Source organism: Myxocyprinus asiaticus, chromosome 20, assembly GCF_019703515.2.
Source record: "Myxocyprinus asiaticus isolate MX2 ecotype Aquarium Trade chromosome 20, UBuf_Myxa_2, whole genome shotgun sequence".
NCBI classification, from domain to species: domain Eukaryota; kingdom Metazoa; phylum Chordata; class Actinopteri; order Cypriniformes; family Catostomidae; genus Myxocyprinus; species Myxocyprinus asiaticus.
In genome coordinates, this window is record NC_059363.1 from 10,985,867 (window position 1) to 11,007,454 (window position 21,588).

At 41.6% G+C, this 21,588-nt stretch overlaps 1 pseudogene; it reads right to left on the reverse strand.

Annotated features, from left to right (window-relative positions):
- Positions 1-449: 449 nt before the first annotated feature.
- Positions 450-21,588, reverse strand: part of LOC127411569 (aarF domain-containing protein kinase 1-like) — a 195,830-nt pseudogene continuing 174,691 nt past the window's right edge.

Genomic DNA, 21,588 nt, shown 5'->3' on the forward strand with positions numbered 1-21,588 from the left:
ATGTGGATAAACATGGCAGCTCAATGTTGATTCCAGAGTGGCATTTCACAATTTGGGATATTGCACAATGCATTTTTACATACAGTACTCTAAAAAATATGGATATTTGAAGGAGAGTAAATGTAGTGAGCATTTGTCCAATGCTCAAACCATCATGAAACCAGTCACCTTTCATGACCTCATGATTATGGCTATGCTCTAGTTAAAATATATATATATAAAAAAAACTTAAAAAAAACTGACCTGCTGTATTACTTACCTTCATTTGACATTATGCAAAGAACCAATATGACGTTACATATGAACTTGGCTGCATTATAATTGCAGCTATTGTTAAAACTGTCCATGATTAACCCACTATACACTTGGCTTTGTGTGGAGTTCAGTACCAAAGTCAGTGTGGAGCAGAGAAGAGGCTGTCCAGGGTGATATGGCCTGGTTTGAGAGTCTCAATTTGGGTGTGGAAGGCAACCAAGGAGGTAGGAGACCCATCTGGCCAGCATGGAGCTGTGGAGCCACATTATAAGTTCATACAGGCCTATCTGGCATAGAAACAAATGCTCAGACAGCGAGATCTGCAGTCGCCTAATCCGAGACTTGGTTTTTACTTCTCTTGTGCCTAAGAGAGAAGATATATGAGATGAAGAACACAAAGAAGAAAGACAAACAGGAGAGTCATGACAACATTGGTTAAAATAAGGCTGTTTTAACACTTGGTTTGATTAATTGGTTCGAAACCATGAGTTCGATTTCAAAACCTTTTTGCACTGTTTGAAACCGAGTTCGGAAAACAGGCTTCATACCAACTAAACTTTGACACCGAACACACTCTGGTCCTCACCAGAAGCTCCCAAAGTTGACTGTAAATTATTTAAACTGTGTTGGCTTAGGCCTATTGGTAAAAGTTAATGAATTTAGACAAGCAAACTAGGTCATGTAATATTAACAGTGTGTCATAAGACAGAGAGCCAGTTAGAGAGACAGTGCTATGGCTGTAGTAAGTGGAATGTCCTTGGGGGAAAACAATGAGTCCTACTCTCTCCAGAATGGATCACGCATTGTGTCAAGAGTGAAAAGCTTTGAACTGACAAACAGCAAGTGCAATAATAGTTTTTCTTGCACATCCCTTTGGAAAACAAATTTTATAAAGACAGCAAGAAATTAGAAATAAGAAAATCTGCTTCTAATTGCTGAGTTTCTTAACTGAATAAAGCTTTCATTTGGAAATGGACAAGTTTGACATTTCAGGCCAAAGCTGCAGTGTCAGACAAGTGTTGTCAGACTTCGGCATCATTTCGACAATCTGACAGGAGCACATTGACACCATGGACAGAATTGTATGCTGCAAAGTAAGGAAAGATGGGAATCGAGGAGTCAGTAATGGATCATCATCCCACCTGCTTCACCAAAAAAATAAAAAATAAAAAAAACCTCACAGAAATAACAACATTAACATGTTGCTTGGCAAACAATCAAGTCAAGTCAAGTGGCTTTTATTGTTATTTCAACCATATACAGCTAGTATAGTACACAGTGAAATGAAACAATGTTCCTCCAGGACCATGGTGCTATATAAAACAACATAAAAACAAACACAGAACTATGTGAGACTACACAGAACAAATAAAATTAAAAAATAAGACCAACACATTATTACATAAAGTGCATATGTGCAAACACTGCAAGACAGTACAATAACTAATAATTAATAAAGTTCTAATAAAAAAATAAAAATATATAACTGCTAAATGTGCAAATTGCAAAGGGAATCAGATGGAGTTCAGTTGTATGTGTGTGTGTGTGTGTGTGTGTGTGTGTGTGTGTGTGTGTCAGTCCAGTCTCTGAGTCTTAAGGAGTCTCATGGCTTTGGGGAAGAAACTGTTACACAGTCTGGCTGTGAGGGCCCGAATGCTTCAGTACCTTTTGCCAGACGGCCGGAGGGTGAAGAGTTTGTTTGAGGGGTGCGTGGGGTCATCCACAATGCTGGTGGCTTTGCAGATGCAGCGTGTGGTGGAAATGTCCATGATGGAGGGAAGAGAGACACCGATGATCTTCTCAGCTGTCCTCACTATCCTCTGCAGGGTCTTGTGATCCAAAACAGTGCAATTTCCAATCCAGGCATGGATGCAGCTGTTCAGGATGCTCTCAACAGTCCCTCTATAGAATGTGGTGAGGATGGGCGGTGGGAGATGGGCTTTTCTAAGACTTCATAGAAAGTAGAGATGCTGCTGGGCTTTCCTGGTTATGGAGCTGGTGTTGAGGGACAAGGTGAGGTTCTCTGCCAGGTGCTCTTGACGATCTCCACAGAGGAGCCATTGATGTTCAGCGGAGAGTGGTCACTCCGTGTTCTCCTGAAGTCAACAGCCATCTCTTTTGTTTTGTTTATGTTCAGAGACAGGTTGTTGGCTATGCACCAGTCCATTAGTCACTGCACCTCCTCTCTGTATGCTGACTCGTAAACCTTGCTGATGAGACCCGCTGCGGTCGTGTCATCGGTGAACTTGAAGATGGGATTCAAGCTGTGCATTGCTGCACAGTCGTGAGTGAACAGCAGTGGACTGAGCACACAGCCCTGGGGGGCCCCAGTGCTCAGTGTGGTGGTGGTGGAGATGCTGCTCCCAATCTGGACTGATTGAGGTCTCCCAGTCAGGAAGTCCAGGATCAAGTTGCAGAGGGAGGTTCTCAGGCCCAGCAGGTTCAGCTTTCCAATCAGGTGCTGAGGAACAATTTTGTTGAATGCTGAACTGAAGTCTATGAACAGCATTTGAACATATGTTTTCTTTTTGTCCAGGTGGGTGAGGTCCAGATGGAGGGTGGTGGCAATGGTGTCATCTGTTAAGCGGTTGGGACGATACAGTGAGGGGGGCAGCTGGGTCTTGATGTACTCATGACGAGCCTCTGGACACTGAAGACTTCTTCGGCATGGGGACGATGGTGGTGGCCTTGAAGCACATTGGAACGACGATGCTGCTCAGGGAGATGTTGAAGATGTCAGTAAGAACATCTGCCAGATGGTCTGCACATCCTCTGAGCACACTCCCAAGAATGTTGTCTGATCCAGCAGCCTTCCGTGGGTTGACTCTGCATAGAGTTTTCCTCACATCAGCCGTGGTAAGACATAGCACCTGGTTATTGGGAGAAGGGGTGGTCTTCCTCGCTGCCACATCATTCTGTGCCTCAAACCGAGTGTAGAGTTCGTTCAGCGCATCTGGAAGGGATGCATCACTGTCACAGGCAGGTGGTGTTGTCCTGCAATTGGTGATGGCCTGGATGCCCTGCCACATGCTCTGCGTGTCGCCGCTGTCCTGGAACTGGCTGTAGATTCTCTGGGCATGTGCACGATTTGCATCTCTGATGGCCCGTGACAGTTTGGCCCACGTTGTTCTTAGGGCCACTTTGTCACCTGCTCTGAAGGCGGAGTCTTGGATCCTCAGCAGCGCACGCACCTCATCCATGCAGTCATCCATGGCTTCTGGTTGGAGTGTGTGGTGATGGTCTTGGAGAAAGTGACATCATTGATGCACTTGCTGATGTAGCTGGTCACTGATGCCGTGTATTCCTCCAAGTTGGTGAAGTCGCCATCGATGGCAGCCTCCCTGAACATGTGCCAGTCAGTGGGCTCAAAACAGCCCTGAAGAATAGAGATGGCTCCTGCTGGCCAGGTTTTCACCTGTTTCAGAACCGGTTTGGAGAGTCTGATGAGCAGTCTGTATGCTGGCTTTAGCATAACAGAGATGTGGTCTGAGTAGCCGAGGTGGGGGCGGGGCTCCGCCCGGTACACGCCAGGGATGTTTGTGTAAACAAGATCCAGCGCATTCGCCCCTCTCGTTGCAAAGTCCACATGCTGATGGAATTTAGGGAGCACTGACTTTTCCAACTGCACTAAAAGCAGTCATAATTTAGTTTTATTTGTCAAATTTCCACACTCACTAAAACTTACAACAAAACAGGCCATTTCCTTTTGTTTGTTTGTTTGTTTGTTTGATTGTTTGATTTTATAATTTTTTTGCTACTATGTTTTGCAATCTTTTTTGTTGCTAAGTTTCAATAAATGGTCTTTTTGGACTGGGGAGGACTTTGAGTTCTCAAAGTTACAGTATTTCCTTAATAGTGCATAAAACAGTTTTAATTCAACAGATCACAGAAGATACAATGATATATAACTCCCCATTTAACTTTTCGTTTAAAAAGGGATTGAGGCATGATATCAGCACACATTCTGGTAATTATAAGAATATAAAAATGTATAATAATATAAAAAAACACATTTAATTAATTTGATTCATGCACTGTATATTAAATGTAATAAATTAAATTTTTTAAATCCAAATGTGTCTTTTTGAGCTTACGGGAGCAAAACATAAACAGCCTGTGCAAGTTAATCTTGCCACAGCATTCAAGCAGCCCCTTGCTGCAAGCTCAGTCAGAGCTAAAGCGATATATTACAACAGCAGGGGACCTTGTCAATGCTAACAGATCCGCCCTCTCCTCTGATAATGTGGATATTCAGATTTTTTTGAAAATTGAGTGATAATTACATGTGATGAGCTGAAAGACAAAAGACACAGACATCTGCACTCCTAATGTCTTAATTTTAGGTTACACAAGTAACCATGACGTTCCCTATCTGTCACTGTCACTCGACGTTGTGTCGATGTAGTGACACTAGGGGTCCCTATACAAAACGCCACAACTGGCTGAACTGTGTTACGTGAACTGGTGGTGTGTGACGGGCAGACAACTGTGTGCCTCCTAGCCAGCGCACCAGGCCGACATATAACCTCCCCCAACGTAGTTATGACGTAGTGTCGAACGGCCCTTTGGGGACAAGTCGACTACCCAGAAGATAGAGACAGCATAACCCAGTTGTGGCCACTTTTCCTCCTTTTTTCCACTCCCTAAAAAACAAGGGAGATTATCCGACTGGGCCGCCAGGTCTAGTCGGGGGGTGTCCCTCCCAAGGGGAGGACACCACGGAGACCACACCTCGCCCAAAGAGGGGGGCATATTTAAGTGGAAATACATCACATGGTCTTGCTGACCATGTGGAGAAGTCTCATGGTAGATCCTACCCAATGGGGGAGGAGTTACTACAAAAATTGTCCAGCCCGCTGCTCTGCAAATGTCTGTTAGAGAGGTACCCCTGGCCAGAGCCCAGGAGGCCGCTACACCCCTGGTAGAATGGGCTCATAGTCCTACCGGGGGCGGCACGTCCTGGGCATGATATGCCATAGCTATGGTGTCAATGAGCCAGTGGGCGATCCTCTACTTGAAGACAGTGCTTCCTTTCCGCTGTGCACCAAAGCAGACAAAGAGCTGCTCAGAGATCCTAAAGCTCTGTGTGCGATCCAAATAGATGCGTAAAGCGCGCACCGGACACAGCAACGACAGGGCTGGGTCTGCCTCCTCCTGGGGCACAGGTTCACCACCTGGTCCCTAAAAGGGGTCGTGGGAACCTTGGGCATATAGCCTGGTCGGGGTCTCAAGATCACGTGAGAGTAGCCCGGACCGAAATCCAGGCACGTTTCGCTGACAGAGAACGCTTGTAGGTCTCCTACCCTCTTGACAGAATTGAGTGCAGTCAGGAGGGCAGTCTTCAAGGAGAGTGCCTTAAGCTCAGCTGACTGCAAAGGCTCAAAGGGGGCTCTCTGTAGACCCTGAAGAACAACAGAGAGGTCCCATGAGGGAACGAGGCGCAGTCTGGAGGGGTTCAGCCTCCTGGCGCCTCTCAGGAACCTGATGATCAGGTCGTGCTTCCCTAAGGACTTACTGTCCACTGTGTCGTGGTGTGCTGCTATAGCAGCAACGTACACCTTCAAGGTGGAAGGGGACAGCCGCCCTTCCAACCTCTCCTGCAGGAAGGAAAGCACTGATCTGACTGCGCATCTCTGGGGGTCTTCCCGTCGGGAAGAACACCACTTAGCGAACAGATGCCACTTAAAGGCATACAGGTGCCTCGTATAGGGGACCCTAACCTGAGTGATCATGTCTACCACCGTGGGTTGTAGACCGCTTAGGTCTTCTGCATCCCATCCAGGGGCTAGACATGGAGATTCTAGAGGTCTGGTCGCGGGTGCCAGATGGTGCCCTGTCCCTGAGAAAGAAGGTCCTTCCTCAGGGGAATTCGCCGGGGGGCTGTCGCGAGGAGCGTGAGGTCCGAGAACCATGTCTGGGTGGGCCAGTAGGGTGCTACCAGGATGACCTGCTCCTCGTTCTCCCTGTCCTTGCACAGAGTCTGTGCAAGTAGGCTCACTGGGGGAAAAGCATATTTGCGTAGGCCAGGAGGCCAGCTGTCTGCCAGCGCGTCTATGCCGAGAGGTGCCTTGGTCAGGGCGTACCAGAGCGGGCAGTGGGAGGATTCTTGGGAGGCGAACAGGTCTACCTGTGCCTGTCTGAATCGACTCCAGATCAGCTGGACCACCTGAGGGTGGAGTCTCCACTCTCCCCTGAGGGTAACCTGCCATGACAGCGCATCCGCTGCAGTGTTGAGGTCGCCCGGGATGTGAGTGGCTCGCAGCGACTTGAAGTGCTGCTGACTCCAGAGGAGGAGACGGCGGGCGAGTTGTGACATACAACGAGAGCGCAGATCGCCTTGGCGGTTGACATATGCTACCATTGCCATGTTGTCTGTCCGAACTAACACGTGCTTGCCCTGGATCAACGGAACCTCCGCAGGGCGAGCAGAATTGCCAACAACTTGAGGCAGTTGATGTGCCAATGCAGCCGCGGGCCCGCCATAAGCCGGCGACTGCGTGCCCATTGCAAACAGTGCCCCAGCCCATTTTGGAGGCATCTGTCATGACCACGACACACCTGGAGACCTGCTCTAGGGGAACACCTGCCCATAGAAACAAGAGGTCGGTCCAAGAGCTGAAGAGACAGTGACAGACCAGCTTGATGGCCACACGATGTGTCCCGCAGCGCCATGCCCATCTCGGGACTCGAGTCTGAAGCCAGTGCTGAAGCGGTCTCATATGCATCAACCTGAGCGGGGCGGCCAATGCTGAGGATGCCATATAAGAGCCTCTGAAAGAGTTTCAGTGGAACCGCTGTTTTCTGTTTGAACACCTTCAAACAGGTCAGCACCGACTGTGCGTGCTCCTTCGTGAGGCACGCTGTCAATGAGACTGAGTCCAACTCCAAACCGAGAAAAGAGGAGCTTGCTCTTTTCCCGGTTGACCCGAAGCCCTAATCGGCTGAGGTGCAAGAGCACCAAGTCCCTGTGTGCACTCAACATATCCCGAGAGTGAGCTAGGATTAGCCAATCATCGAGATAGTTGAGAATGCGAATGCCCAATTCTCTTAACGGGGCAAGAGCTGCCTCTGCGACCTTTGTGAAGACGCGAGGGGACAAGGACAGGCTGAAAGGGAGGAACTTGTACTGATACGCCTGACCCTCGAATGCAAACTGCAGGAAGGGTCTGTGTCGAGGTAGAATCGAGATGTGAAAGTATGTGTCCTTCAGGTCTACCGCCATGAATCAATCCTGATGCCGGATGCTCGCCAGAATGCATTTTTGCTTCAGCATCTTGAACGGGAGTCTGTGTAAAGCCCGGTTCAGTACTTGCAGGTCCAAGATTGGCTGCAACCCACCGCCATTTTTTGGTACGATGAAGTAGGGGCTGTAAAACCCCTTCTTCATCTCAGCCGGAGGGACAGTTTCTATCGCACCCTTCCGTAGGAGGGTGGCGATCTCCGCACGCAAGGTAGCAACGTTTTCGTCCTTCGCCAAGGTGAAGTAGATACCGCTGAACCTGGGCAGACGCCTGATGAACTGAATCACGTAGCTGAGTCGGACGGTCCGGATCAGCCATCGCGACAGATTGGAAAGCGCAAGCCACGCATCCAAGCTCTGTGCGAGGGGGACCAAAGGGACAATCTTGTCGGATGTACCGGCGGGTGGGGCCTCGCGGCAGGGCGGAGCTCGAGGTGCCACACCATGTCGTGGCCATGCTGAGTTCAGGGACATCGAAGTACTTACCTGGCTCCTTGTGAGCACCCCTGGAACAGCCTGGGACGGGGGAGAAAGAGGTCTGTCCTTGTAACCCGTGGAGACTGTCACAACGGGGGCAGATTTGTGCCACAGCTGAACTAATATTCGAATTTTAAAGTCAGCGAATTTTTTAATTGACGCTGTTTCCTTAGTCCACAAGAGGGCACAATAAATACATAAACCATTCAGCACCGTTATATTATTGCATAGAACATTCCTATCCTGGTCCTCAATGCATTTTCAACTAATGTGCATAAAATGAATAAATAAAAATTTTAGTCGGTCCATATTCTCAAATGTTAAGTCAAAAGTAAAATGAGGGGGCTTTTTAGTGCAAGAATGTGATCGATCTGAAGTCATCATATTACAGTGAGGATAATTTTTTTTAAATTGAAATCAGATGCGTTTCTGATTTGTTTATACATTTCTCTCGGCTGCATATTAATTTGAAGATAATAATTTGCTTTCTCACGTCACTAGCTTTAAATATCCAACTTAGCTGACTAATGAATGTATAAACGTGACCGCTCTCATACTGTATAACGACAGCGGACCCTTCCCAGCCGCTCCAGCACCGGACACAACAATCGTTGTGGATTTTTGCAGATAAATAAAAGTTCCAGAAATATGTTATCGGTGCCGATTAATCTACAAAACTGATATATTGGTCAACCTCTACCTTTCACACAAATCATGAGTAAAAGGGCAGATTTGCAGTTCATATACAGCTTTTGCCCTGTTTCTCACACAATGATATCTTGTGACATCTAAGCATTTCTTATAAGCTAAAACCTTTTATCAACTAATCAACTTCATTTACAAGCTTGTTCAAGCATGATCAAATTACACAATAGATTGAGCATTGAATTTATGATGCGAAGGACCAGAGTGCAAATTCTGAAAAGCATCTGAGTCAATATGTCAAAGGGTCAAAAGGATGTCGTTGCTTCAGCATTTATTTATTTTTTTAAAACAGATTTGCTTTTTATGATCCTATCAGTTAGATTTAAGTTTATGGTTTAGTGCAGGGACTAAAAACTTTCCGAGGAACGAAAAAAAAAAAAAAAGAAAAAAAGAAAGAAGTCCTTTTCAATTGTTCTGGAGTGAAAACTTAATTTGTAAATATTGGTAAACGGTTAATAACCGATTAATTGTGTTCCGATATTTGTTTTCATGAAACCAAAGTTTAAATGATTTATCACAGTAAATTTTGGGAATTACACCACTTCCTGTTGCCCAAAAAAATAAGGCTTCTTTCTTTTTAGATTCTGAATGAAACTGCTGCATCACACATTTCTTTGTGTTAATGCACATTGTGAATGAAGCCTTTTGTAACCTGCTGAAGACCTTTTAGACAACTATATATACTGTAATTACTATGTATACATGCACGGTTAATCCAGATACAAGAAAAAAAAAAGTACATTTCTCGGCTGTTCCTAAGTATTCACTGAATTATTGTTAGATATGATGAATTCATATAGATTTTATGCTAACGGGATCTGAATGAGAAGCTGATAATTGACCCTTCGCTAAGCCCTGCCTTAAAAGCATTTCTGACTAATCCTGCTTTAGCAACTGTTGCCGGGCGCATTTACTCTGATACACATTTGCTATTCACAATAAAAGCCTATGAGAGTGATGAGGGTTTGAGTTGTTTTAAGCGGGATTTTATCAAAATTAACCAAAAAAATGTAAAACACATTGTTGTCGGGCTACTTGTAATAGCGATACGGATACCCAGAGAGGATACACACAGTGTTTTTTCTTTTTTTATATATCTTTAAATACATTTTGAGAAGAGCATATTCTAGATTTAACTGTAATACCCCTCATTCCCAAATGAACATGAAAAACATAACTGAAGGCACTTACATTTGCTCCAAGGTAAATCAAAGCTAATAACTTAACATGAATTAATTTATGTGCTGTTTCAGGTTTTAGTAAAGGTGATTGTAAATAAAGAATTCACAGCATCAAAGTGAGTGTGTTATGAGACGGTATAAGCAGTTCTGTTCACTTAAACTAATGCTATCAGGTGTGGAATCACTATCAAAATGACGCATGATAATCGTTTGCCTCAATTCTGATTCACAGTCTCCAAAGTTTTACATCAAATTACTGTGTAATTTAACTATTTATTTTACAAAAAAAAAAAAAACAAAAAAAAAACATCAGATAAATATGCCTAACAATATCACTCTTCATTCCAGCCCATGTAAGAACACAGTCAATTCTGTTTATGATAAATAACAACGAGTTGTTGAAGGCAATCTTCCATTCATTCCTACGGGAAGTTCTGCAAAGTCAGAGTGAGTGGCTGTAACCAAGGGGGCAGAACATAGAGAAGGGTCAATTCCCCGCTCCCCATAGGAAACCAGTTACCATTAGGAAAGGAAACAGCGGAACGCTGAAACCGGAATGAAAAAAAAAAAACAGTTTCTACTCAGAACGAACTGAAGTGAAAAACATTTTGTTTTTAGTCCCTGATATAGGTTAGGGAGGTAAGTTTTTTTGGGAAAACCCTTTGTTGTTAAAAACCTTTGTTGAGCATTAACCCTAAAAACCTAATTTGTTTCGGAGAAAATTAAACTCACTTTAAGCGCCACACAGACATTTGACCTCAGAACAGCGGCAGTACGTTTAAGGAACAATGTAATATAATTTAGCAAAAAAAATAAATAACAAAATTTTTAAAAAAAACAATGCCACAGTCACACAATTTTATGAGATCAGGTTAAACCTTAAACAAAGGATAATTATGGAAAAGGGGAATCTAACCAGGGTTGTTTAAAAGTCTAAACAAACATGTGAAAAGAAGAGAAAAATGCAATTTTTTCCTTTTCCTAATTTTCCCCTCCATCATTAAGTGTTTTCAAAAGCACACAGGGACGCCTTCAGAACTGTTATCACATGGAATGAATGAGTAATTTGTATAGTATGGCTGAAAATAATACTAAACAGTCTGCAACTTCTAATGTCACTTCCTTTTCATGTGGTGACTAGGAAAATAACCTAATTTCGTAATGACGTAGTTGTTTATTTCAACAAAAGAGAGTGGGTTTGTACTACACAGGCATGACAGAAAGCGCAACAAAACTTTGTTGTATTTCTGTTGGTTAATTGTACAATTCCCACAGTTAAAACTGTAAAAAGCTAACTCAGAGAAATTGATGGTACTGCAAACATTTCTGCTCACGTCCAACTAAATCAGTATGTGATGGTCCAGCTATTTCTACCATTTGGTTTTAATAAAGAGGCGTTGAGGCAGACGACATTGAGTTTCATGTCTGGGTGCTTTTTTCTTTATGTATTACCCCAAAATCCTTTATGAGCAGACGTGAGCATTTATCTGCTGACAACCATCAGGAACCCTCCTTTAAATCCGAACGATTTTCTCTCCCAATCACAGTGTTCTTCATTAGAATGGTTTGAATGAATCAATATGATTGCCGCTCACTGCCGTGGAAAGTACAATATAGTGGCATTCACTCACCCTCTTGCGTTTCAGAGTGGGTGAAGTTGAAATTAGGGGCTTTTTAGAGGGATAGTTTGCCAAAAATGAAAATGCTATAATCATCTACTCATCCTCATGTTATTTAAAACCCTTATGACTTTCTTTCAACAGATTTTGAAAAACATGAGGGTGCGTAGATGATGACAAAATGTTCTTTTTTGGATGAACTATCCCTTTAAGTCATGCTTCTCTGTGTGTGTGTGAGTGCATTTAAGTGCATTGTGAGGTCCCACCGAGTCCTCTTAAATGAACAGAATTTCCTGTGGTGCATGGGATAGTGTCTGTGGGTTACTGGTGTGAGAGAGATGACACTGTCTTTGAGCACAGAGATGACATCAGGGAGTTGAGCTCCAGAGCAGACATTCAAAGATGAGCCAATGAGAGCAAACAGAGAGAATGAGGCATTTAAGAACAGACAGCCTACTAATGTTTGGAAACCGGTCAGGTGCTAAAACATGATACCATGTATTTAAGTAATCTGGCTCTGAATGCAGAACTTTAATACTGTACATAGAGAATATTAAATATAAAGATTTTAGTTTCAATTAAATTTAAAAGAAATGGAAGAATATCAGAATACAAGATTCTACTACAAAGTTCAAAATGTCCAAAACATTTACTGAAACTGTTATCTTAAAATGCAGAGTTTGCGATCAAAGTCAAAACCATTTCCTGAGAGAAATCTATGTTGCACAGTCAAAAGTCTCACAAAGTTTTGTGAGTGTTTTTGGCTTGTTTTATGTTTTGGCAGAAAGGATTTTGAAATTTTGAGACTTACAAAATAGGAATATAGCAAAAGCGATTCATCCTAATGAGGCAATAATACTGTATAAGAAGTGCTGCAATATGGAGTTTCAAATTGCTAATTTAATATAGTATTCTGTACTCTGTATACCATATCAATACCAAACAATGCCATTATAGGGTTACTATATATTATTACTGTACTATACTACACTACACTACACTACACTATACTATACTATGCTTTACTATACCATGCCATACTATGCTAAACTATACTATACTATGTCATTCTATGCTATGCTATACTATACTATACTATACCATGCTATGCTATCCTATGCTTTTCTATACTATAATTGTCATGCTATGCTACACTTTACTATACTATGCCATACTATCCTTTACCATAATATACTCTACTATGCCATGCAATGCACTTTATTGTACTAGCAGAGGTGGGTAGAGTAGCCAAAAAACTGTACTCAAGTAAAAGTCCAATTACTTGAAAAAACATTACTCAAGTAGAAGTAAAAGTAATTACTTGAGTAAGAGAAAAAAGTATGCAATTAAAAGAATACTCAAGTAGCGAGTAACTAGTTACTTTCATATGTAACTAACACACTTCACAACAGGAGGGGAAGGAGGACACAGGGAACTGGGTTTTCTACTCACAGGACTTCAGCGCTTTACAGCTTCACAATAGTAAATCAGCTTTTCAGCTTCATGGTGACAGACAGCTTTACGACAGGACTCTTAATTCCCAGACTCCCTCGCCTCTTGCCGGTGGCGTGGTTCCTTATATACCTCTCTCCCCAAGCTCACTGCAATTGGAAACAGGTGTTAATCATAATCTGACTCAGGTTTATGCACCCTTACCACGCCCCCGCTGCAACAGTAACATAATGGACATTTAATCTCCAATATTCCATTAAATAATATACACTTAACATGTATTACAGAATAGTAATAATAATAATGATAATAATAATAATCATCATTATAATTATTATTATTGGAATCATTCACCCTCATGTTGTTCCAAACCTTTATGAATTTCTTTCTTCAATGCAACACAATTAAGGAGATGTCAGACAGAACTTTAAAGCCAAAGTATACTTTCGGGTGTAACGCAAATTGTGTCATCAGCACAGTTGCGCGGGTGTTGTAATGAAAGGAATGTTTCCCATTGTAATGAAGTAAAAGTAAAACAAAAATTCATTAGAAATTTACTTGAGTAAGAGTAAAAAGTACCCACTATTAAACCTACTTTTAAAAGTACAATTTCTCCAAAAATGTACTCAAGTAAATGTAGTGCATTACTACCCACCTCTATGTACTAGTATATGTTTACTATACTATACTGCACTAGAGTATACTACACTAGTACAGGGTCACTATAATATGCAACATTCTAATCGAGCACCCATACAAAATGGTATAATACTTCTACATATCACCTCAGTATTCATTCCAAACCCTGAAGTGTATGAGCCATTGAGACTATCACTGTGCTGACAATGGTGTATTACCTGGCAATGGCACGGGTACAGCAGCGGGACATGCTAATAAAGGAGCTGGAGCTGGCTCTGGTCTGCAGGATGGTCTCGATGCCTCACAGCAGGTCGTTGGTTTTCAGAAGGAGCGGCATCTGTCGGAGCACTCTGTTCAGCAGCTCACTGATCTGAGGGAGGTAGAGCACTGTGTTCATATGGATCTCCACATCCTGAGGGGTAAAACAAACACAAGACAAGAAGGTTTCACTATATTTACATTTATGCATTTGGCAGATGCTTTTATCCAAAGCAATTTACAGTGTAATTATTACAGGGACAATACCCCTGGAGTTAAGTGCCTTGCTCAAGGACACAATGGTGGTGGCTGTGGGGATCAAACCAGCAACCTTTTTACCAGTTATGTGCTTTAGCCCACTAGGATAAGTCCTTCTAGCTGGCCTTGAGTGACGCAATCACGCTTTAAGTGATGTACGCAATTTGAAAGCGAAGAGTGCGAGATGCTGGCGAGTTGGCTGTCATCACTGCCACATCACCATTGAGAAAGAGATCCTTATGGATTTAAAAACCTGAGATGTTCTGCATGATTGTGCGATTGATTAATTAAATAGGAAAGGAGGGCTGATTTTCGCTTCAAGCAAATTGTTAAGTGCTTTTTGCATTGTTATAGCAACATCAGAAGTTTTCTAAGTGTAAATTAGGCTGCTGGAGCATTCAGTGTCAGATCAAGTTTTGAAAAGTAACCGTGAAACCTTACGAAACAAAATTTTATTGCAAGCAACATTTAAATCGCAAATATTATTAGATAACGTTTTCTTGGTATTAGACCTCTTTCGTGCATGGACGTGTTTTTAAAATGTCAATTGGTATTATTAGTTGACTGCCACATAATGTATGATAGGCATACAGTGATTTATTCATTGTGAAACTGTGTTTTCTAATGGCATGAATTGCACTGAAGGCCTAGACCAAAAATGCACGGGCCGCGGCTGTGACACATGATATAAAAACCTTTTAATCTAAAGTTTTAGGCTTAAATGCTTATAATTAACGTTGTAGACTATTTCTTAACAAAACCATTTTAGTGGGTGAGTTGGATCAGATAGTGAAGGAAAAGCCTCCAACAATTTCCAAATATACATGGAAACTCTTACAATTTAACAACCCAGGTGTATAACTCATGAAGCTGGTTGAAAGAACGTACAGAGTGTGCAGAGCTGTAATCTACACAAAGTGTGGCTACTTTGAAGAAGCAAAAATATAAGATAGTTTTAATTTTAAGTAACATTCCATCTTCCATCTGTGTTATTTCTCGTAACTTTACTATTATTCTAAAATGTGGCTAGTAGAATAAAGAATAAAATAATGAGTAGAAAAACGTAACAAATGTCTAAACTTTTGACTGGTAGTGTGTGTAAAGTTGACTGGGCAACATCAGAGACAGCTGATCTCTTGCCTTACTAAATGTACACCCATCTAAATAAACTTAAAAATATTCAGTATTAGGGGTCAGAGTGAATGGAAGAATGTGTGTGGGTGTGTATGACAGAGAGATAGAGTGGGTGCAGGGAAATGGAGTAGCTTATTTTACAGACAACTGAGAAACTAAGTGCTTGAAACTGTGACTGTGAAGATCAGCTATTTTGGCTCTGTCACTTCAACAACATCAGCCCCCTGAGTTGATACACCCAGCAAATTTTTATTTGTAATCAGGCATGAAGACCTCCCTTCCTCCCCCTGCCTGACTCAAAAAATAAGATGGAATTTTGTTGACGTCTGTGTGGCACATGCTAAACAGACACACATGCTGAACAGACACAATGGGAATATGAACAACAGTGAAAAAGAAAATACACCAACAGTGAAGACAGAAAACACTTTTACTTACAGTAAAAATGCACACAAAATATGCTGTAGTTTATCAGCTGAGTTTTCACAAGAGTGGAAATTTACACCAGAAACTATTAATGCCAGTGACCAGCAGCCCAAGTGATTGAAATAGCAATTCACAATTAACAATCACAAATCCCAATTAAGGTAAATATGTTCTTGAAAAGCATGAGGCCATATACTGTGCAGCAGTTGGCTGTTTTTAGATTGAACAACCAAGCTTCAAAACTGAATATGTTGCATGAATTCACAGCCTAATTGTTTTAATAATTGCTCATTCTCTATTCCTCATGTGTAAGTCACTTTGGACAAAAGCATCTATCAAATAAATAAATGTAAAATGTAAAAATCTTAGTTGGCAACCAAAAGATTGCAGGTTTAAACCACCACTGATTTGAGACTCAAATTTGACTTGAATAAGTATGAAATTACCTCGAAACTTGAATTGCAGTACAAATTAGAGAATCTTGAACAACACTCTTAGGGGCCGTTCTACTGAACACGTATTTGCATTAAAATAAACTTGACACTAAGTAACAAATGGAACAGAATGCAAGTGTCTTGAGGTGCATTTATAAAAATGTAAGTTCTTTGAACTCACAAGCCGTCTTAAAATGCTTCTCCTTGAGAAGCAACACAATGTTGAAAGACATCCATCTAGTGCATGTTTAAATAGAAAAACAATGAAAAAACAGCACAGATGGACATAAAATGTTAGGCCAGTACAGCTCCTTAAGGTTTATAAGGAGAAATATTTTCTTTAAGTATCGCAACTCCGTTTAGACAATGGACTCTCTCATGCACTCTGTAGCTCTTCGGACAACTGTAGCAAACAAGTATGGAGCCTCTGTTTTCAATATGATCACACGGGAAGTCGGCATGTTGTTTCTGAGAGTTCCAGTACCCTAGGATCAGACACATTTTGCAGACTCACAGACATTTTTGCAAGGGCTAAGGCATGTTTATCTTCCCTTGTGGTGCTACCAGAAGTGTGTTGCACAGCTTGGGAGACCCAGGTTTGGATCCCGCACCGAAACCAAGAAGTAATCACATTCGCATAATCAGTGATGAACGCAATTCTGAGGTTGCATTTTCCCCTCTAACATTACATTTTTATCACACTGATGGTTATGTTTAGGTTTGGGGGATAAGTTAAAGGGTTGAGTTTTTAAAATATGCATTCTGCTTCACCAAATTACAGCCTGTACAGCTGAAAACAACTCGCTTCACAACTCGCTTTTGCTGCACCTCTGTGGACATTTGATCTCACATGTGCCCATACACCCAACAACACTTACCGCTTTGGCTACTAGGAGCAGTTCTTTGAATTTCGGTAAGCACAGACCAATTTTAGCTAAAGAACTTTCAACCTACTGTTTCCGATTTCACTGAGATCAGTCTGATATTTTAATTTGAGTTAGACTTGGCCTTGAAAGACTTGACACTTGACATGAACTTGTGGTGATAAATAAAGATAATTTGCCAATCTGTTCAAAAATATTTAAACTCTCTAACACCGTTGACACAAAACATGATATTGGTTACACTACATATGGGTTGAGATTTGTATTTGCAGTATTGCAGAGATGCAGTATTTTCTGCTTTCTGCTCTCCAGGGGTGTGGTGTGAAGTGCAGGTGAGGTGGATGTGACAGCAGGTGGACACAACTGACAGTCTGAGACACCTTTTTTAATTCCCTCACTGTTTTGAGTTTGAGTAGAGCTGTATATTCAACTAAAAGAGGGCACTACATCGGTAACAGGGATCACTCTTCCAAAAGTTTGTCATAATTTACCCACCCTTTATTTAGTTCCAAAACATGTATGTCTTTCTTTTTTCCATGGAACACAACAGGAGATGTTATGCCTCAGTCACCGTTCACTTTTATTGCACAGAATAGAAAAAATATTAAATGAAAGTGAACGGCGACTGAGGCTAACATTTTGCATAGAATCTCCTGTGTGTTCCACGGAAAAATGAAATCATACAGGTTAGAACAACACAAGAATGAGTAAATTATTTTTAATTTTTAGGTAAACTATCCCTTTAAACAAATGGTGAGTGGCAGATGAGGGTAATCTAGGAAAATACAATGCAAGCCAAAAGCATGTTTGGAAGAGAGAATAATGGGGAGAAAGTATTACATTTTAGGCTTTAAAGGAAGAGGATATGTTAAGGAAAACTTGCACAGAGGCAGAAAACAACAACCCTGTTGTCTACCAGCTAACATACTGTAATACAGGGGCACTTCTGCAACAATACAGGCTTCAGAATACTAAATTCAATACATCTGAGACCTGAAGTTGAGTGAAAACATGAAATTTCAACATTCCCTGAAATAACCCATTGAGCAGGTGCACACATATTCAAAAGGACGTTTGATCGACAGAATTTCTACATGAACTAATCCAAAAAGTCTCTAGTGCCTTTAGAATTACATTATAATACTATAGTATACAAAAACTAATGAACAAATCTTCTCTGGTTTACAGTCTGATAATGATCTATAGTGGCCCCTGATGGTCTCATAGAACATGGCTTCCATGTTTGGCATCAACCTAATTGTGTCTGGCTCTACTTTACCCTAGGGCTAATCTATCCTGAGACGGCCAGGTGCCAAGAGACATGTCTAGGGCCTGCAGAGACCCACGAAGACCCCCCAGCAGCCCGAGGCCCACAACAAGCTGCTGCAACAGCCAGGACAGGTGTAGAGCAGTCTGAATGCCAAGCACACGTCTTCGGTGGTCCTCCAATATCTACTAGAAAAATGGGAATCAGACCCAATGTTAAGAAGCAAAATATATTAAAGAGCACATATCATGCAAAATAGGATTTTCTTTGGTGTATTCCAACAAGAGATCAATGTGTTATGTGGCATATTTACAACTAAAAGCTCCTCCTTCAAGCCACCCAGACTATTTATGGAAACTCAGCTGCAAAAAGGGGTCATTCAGAAATTGTCATGGTTGTGATGTCACAAGGAAAAGTACATTAACATAACTGGCCACATTTACAAATGAACAAATTATCTATTTGAAATCACAAATCATAATTGGCGTCAGGGCCGGCACGTCCTATAGGTGATAAAGGCGGCCGCCTATGGCTCCTACGTGTATGTGAGCCCTGTGAGGAAGAGCATGGAACTTTAATAATTCCTAAAACATTTGGTAAAAGCAATGACTTTTATTATGAAAATGCCTATATTTTGAAATTTTATATATCTATCATTTCATGTAAACAACGCACATTTACATCATCATTTACCTTACAAATCACAAAGATGGTGATTTCTTGGTTGTTGGCAGATAGGATGTTCCAAGCTTTTTGGAGAACTTGCCACAGTTGTTCAATCTATTAGGCCATCTCAATTGTCTCTGTCTCTTCATGTAATCCCAGACTCCGTCACATTTGAGTAAATGCTAATCCGTCCTGTATGCGTCCCAGCAGCAGCAAAGCGGAACCCCTCACCTGTCAATCAACCACTGAGCTAAAACAAGATCTTAAACTTCGCCGGTTACAAGCAGTTTATAAGGAAATTTTCGTATGATCGGAATTTTAAAAAAGAAGATAAAAACACAAGCATGAGAACTTCACAGATCTTCTTCAGTGTGTCTGATATCAACATGCAGCAAGACAGATGAGAAGCACGAACATCTGCAGCTCAGGTTAAGACAGGTGTTCTACACAAAAAAAAACCCCAGACAATTCAGCACAAAAAGTTGTGTTTGCGCTTAGATTAAATTTTCAGATGCATCTGGGAGAAATAGCACACCGTTTTTTCACGCTTTCTTTGCCTTTTCTGACTTTTTTGTGCTTTAATGTCATGCAGTAACACACTGACAAAGTGATTGATGTGTGTCATCATGAAACAGAGACACTCCCCTCCAAATCCGATCACAAGTGGTCACAGGAGAAGCATTTAAGTGACCAAGTGTAAACAGCAATATGTCTCACATGACCACATGTGATCGGATTACCCAATCCGGTCTCCCTAACCCTAACGCATCTTAATACCAGTTGGAAACGGGGTCTGAGACCCAGCGTGTGCGCGATGGACTTGGCCATTCAGCAAGCTGCAAACAGGTATACTTGAAGAGACTGAACGGCAATTTTGTATTTGTTTTGTTTTTTGTTTTGTTTTTCAGTTGGAGTGTAAAATTTAAGACTTATGAAAAATTCATAGGGATGCATTGTTTAGATTTATAGGCATTTACTCAGACCAGTTGAAAGCTGTCCCACATTTTCCCAAATCTCCCAATGGCCTCCAGTCTTGTTTGCTTCATCAGGTTGACCCATTTCCTCAGTGCCTTGATACAGAAAGCTGCAGAGCAAAGATCACTAAGCAGTTAATCCTATAACATAGTGATTTTGACTCCTCGCAGGAATGAAATAGAATGTGTATTTGTAGCACTTGTGAATATGCAGAAGGATTGCTGCATTGTTAGTTTGACGTCCCTTTCCTTTTTCTTCCTAAGGAAAAAAGTGAATTTTTCCTCATAATGTATTTGGCTATGGGAACAGACTATCAATCTCAATGCTGACTGATTTGATGAGTAGTGACTCCACTGGCAGGTTAGTTATGTGCAGTTCTGGGCCTTTTCTGGCTGCTAACCAAAATTCCCAGAGGGAGGGCCATTAGGACATGACCACACTCTCAACAAGCATAGATAAAGAGAGGCAAGACTAATCAGGACTGTCTCAATTTCTGTCTGAGGCCTGTTTTACACTGCATACGAAAGTGGTGCACAAGCAGCTCGTGTTTTTTTAACGGGTGCGTGAATTGCATGTTGCTGCTTAGCGGTAGCGTGTCAGCATATTGTGTCCGAGAGTTCCAGTACCCTATGTTCGGCCACATTATGCCGACTCACCGACAAGTGGCATCTCCGATCAGACATTTTTGCATCGGCTCCTGCATGTTTACCTTCCCTTGTGGCATGACCGGAAGTGCGTCAACAGTGCAGAAGACCCAATTTCGGATCCCACATTGAATCAAGGAAGTTATTACGTTCACATAATCAGTGACTAGCACGATGGGTTGGACGGGGTTGCATTTTTCACTCTTTCTCCACTGATGATTAGGTTTAGGTTTGGGGGTACAGTTTATAAAATACGCATTCCTCTTCACTGTATTACAGCCTGTGCAGCTGATAAAAAACTCACTTCACAACTTGCTTTTGGCACCTCTTCATGGATATTACAACCGGAAAAATGGAGGTTACACGTGCAGATATGCCAAGCAACACTTACCGCTTTAACCACAGGAGACAGTGTATCACATTTTGGTAAGCACAGACCGATTTTAGCCAAAGAACATTCAACCTACTGTTTCCAATTTCACTTTGAGATCAGCACTATTTTTTCATGCTAAACTCTATGAACTCAGCAAAAAATGCTTTGAAAATGCAATATAAATGCACTATAAACCTCTTTATCAACACAACCGCTTGGAATATAGGCTTTTATGTAGCAGCACAAAATATAGGAGTGAACTACTCACTCGTTGTTTCAAAAAAGAAGTCTGTTGGGCTTAATGCAAGTTTCACATGCCGTTACATGTACACAATTTGTTTCTATTCCATAAATCTGACTAAATCCAGGTGGTTTAAGCATTTTATATTCTGAAACTTTAAATTTAGGTTTCATTGAAACATAATAATCATTTGGTATTTCATGACTGTCAAGTTTGAAATAGTTCTCAATGACACATTCCTGGTACCCATTTATAATTTATATTCAGTACTCAATGTAGGTACCTAGAATTCACTTTATTTTCTTTATAGGGCTGCAGCTCCATTACACAGTAAAAAACGTTGTCATCTGGAGCACAACTAAAGCCTGCTGTTGTAATTACGCTGCTGCTTCACATATGCATCGCTTTGGTGTAAGTGTAGAAGCATCATCTCTCTGTGTCTGATTTTGTCCAAATCACA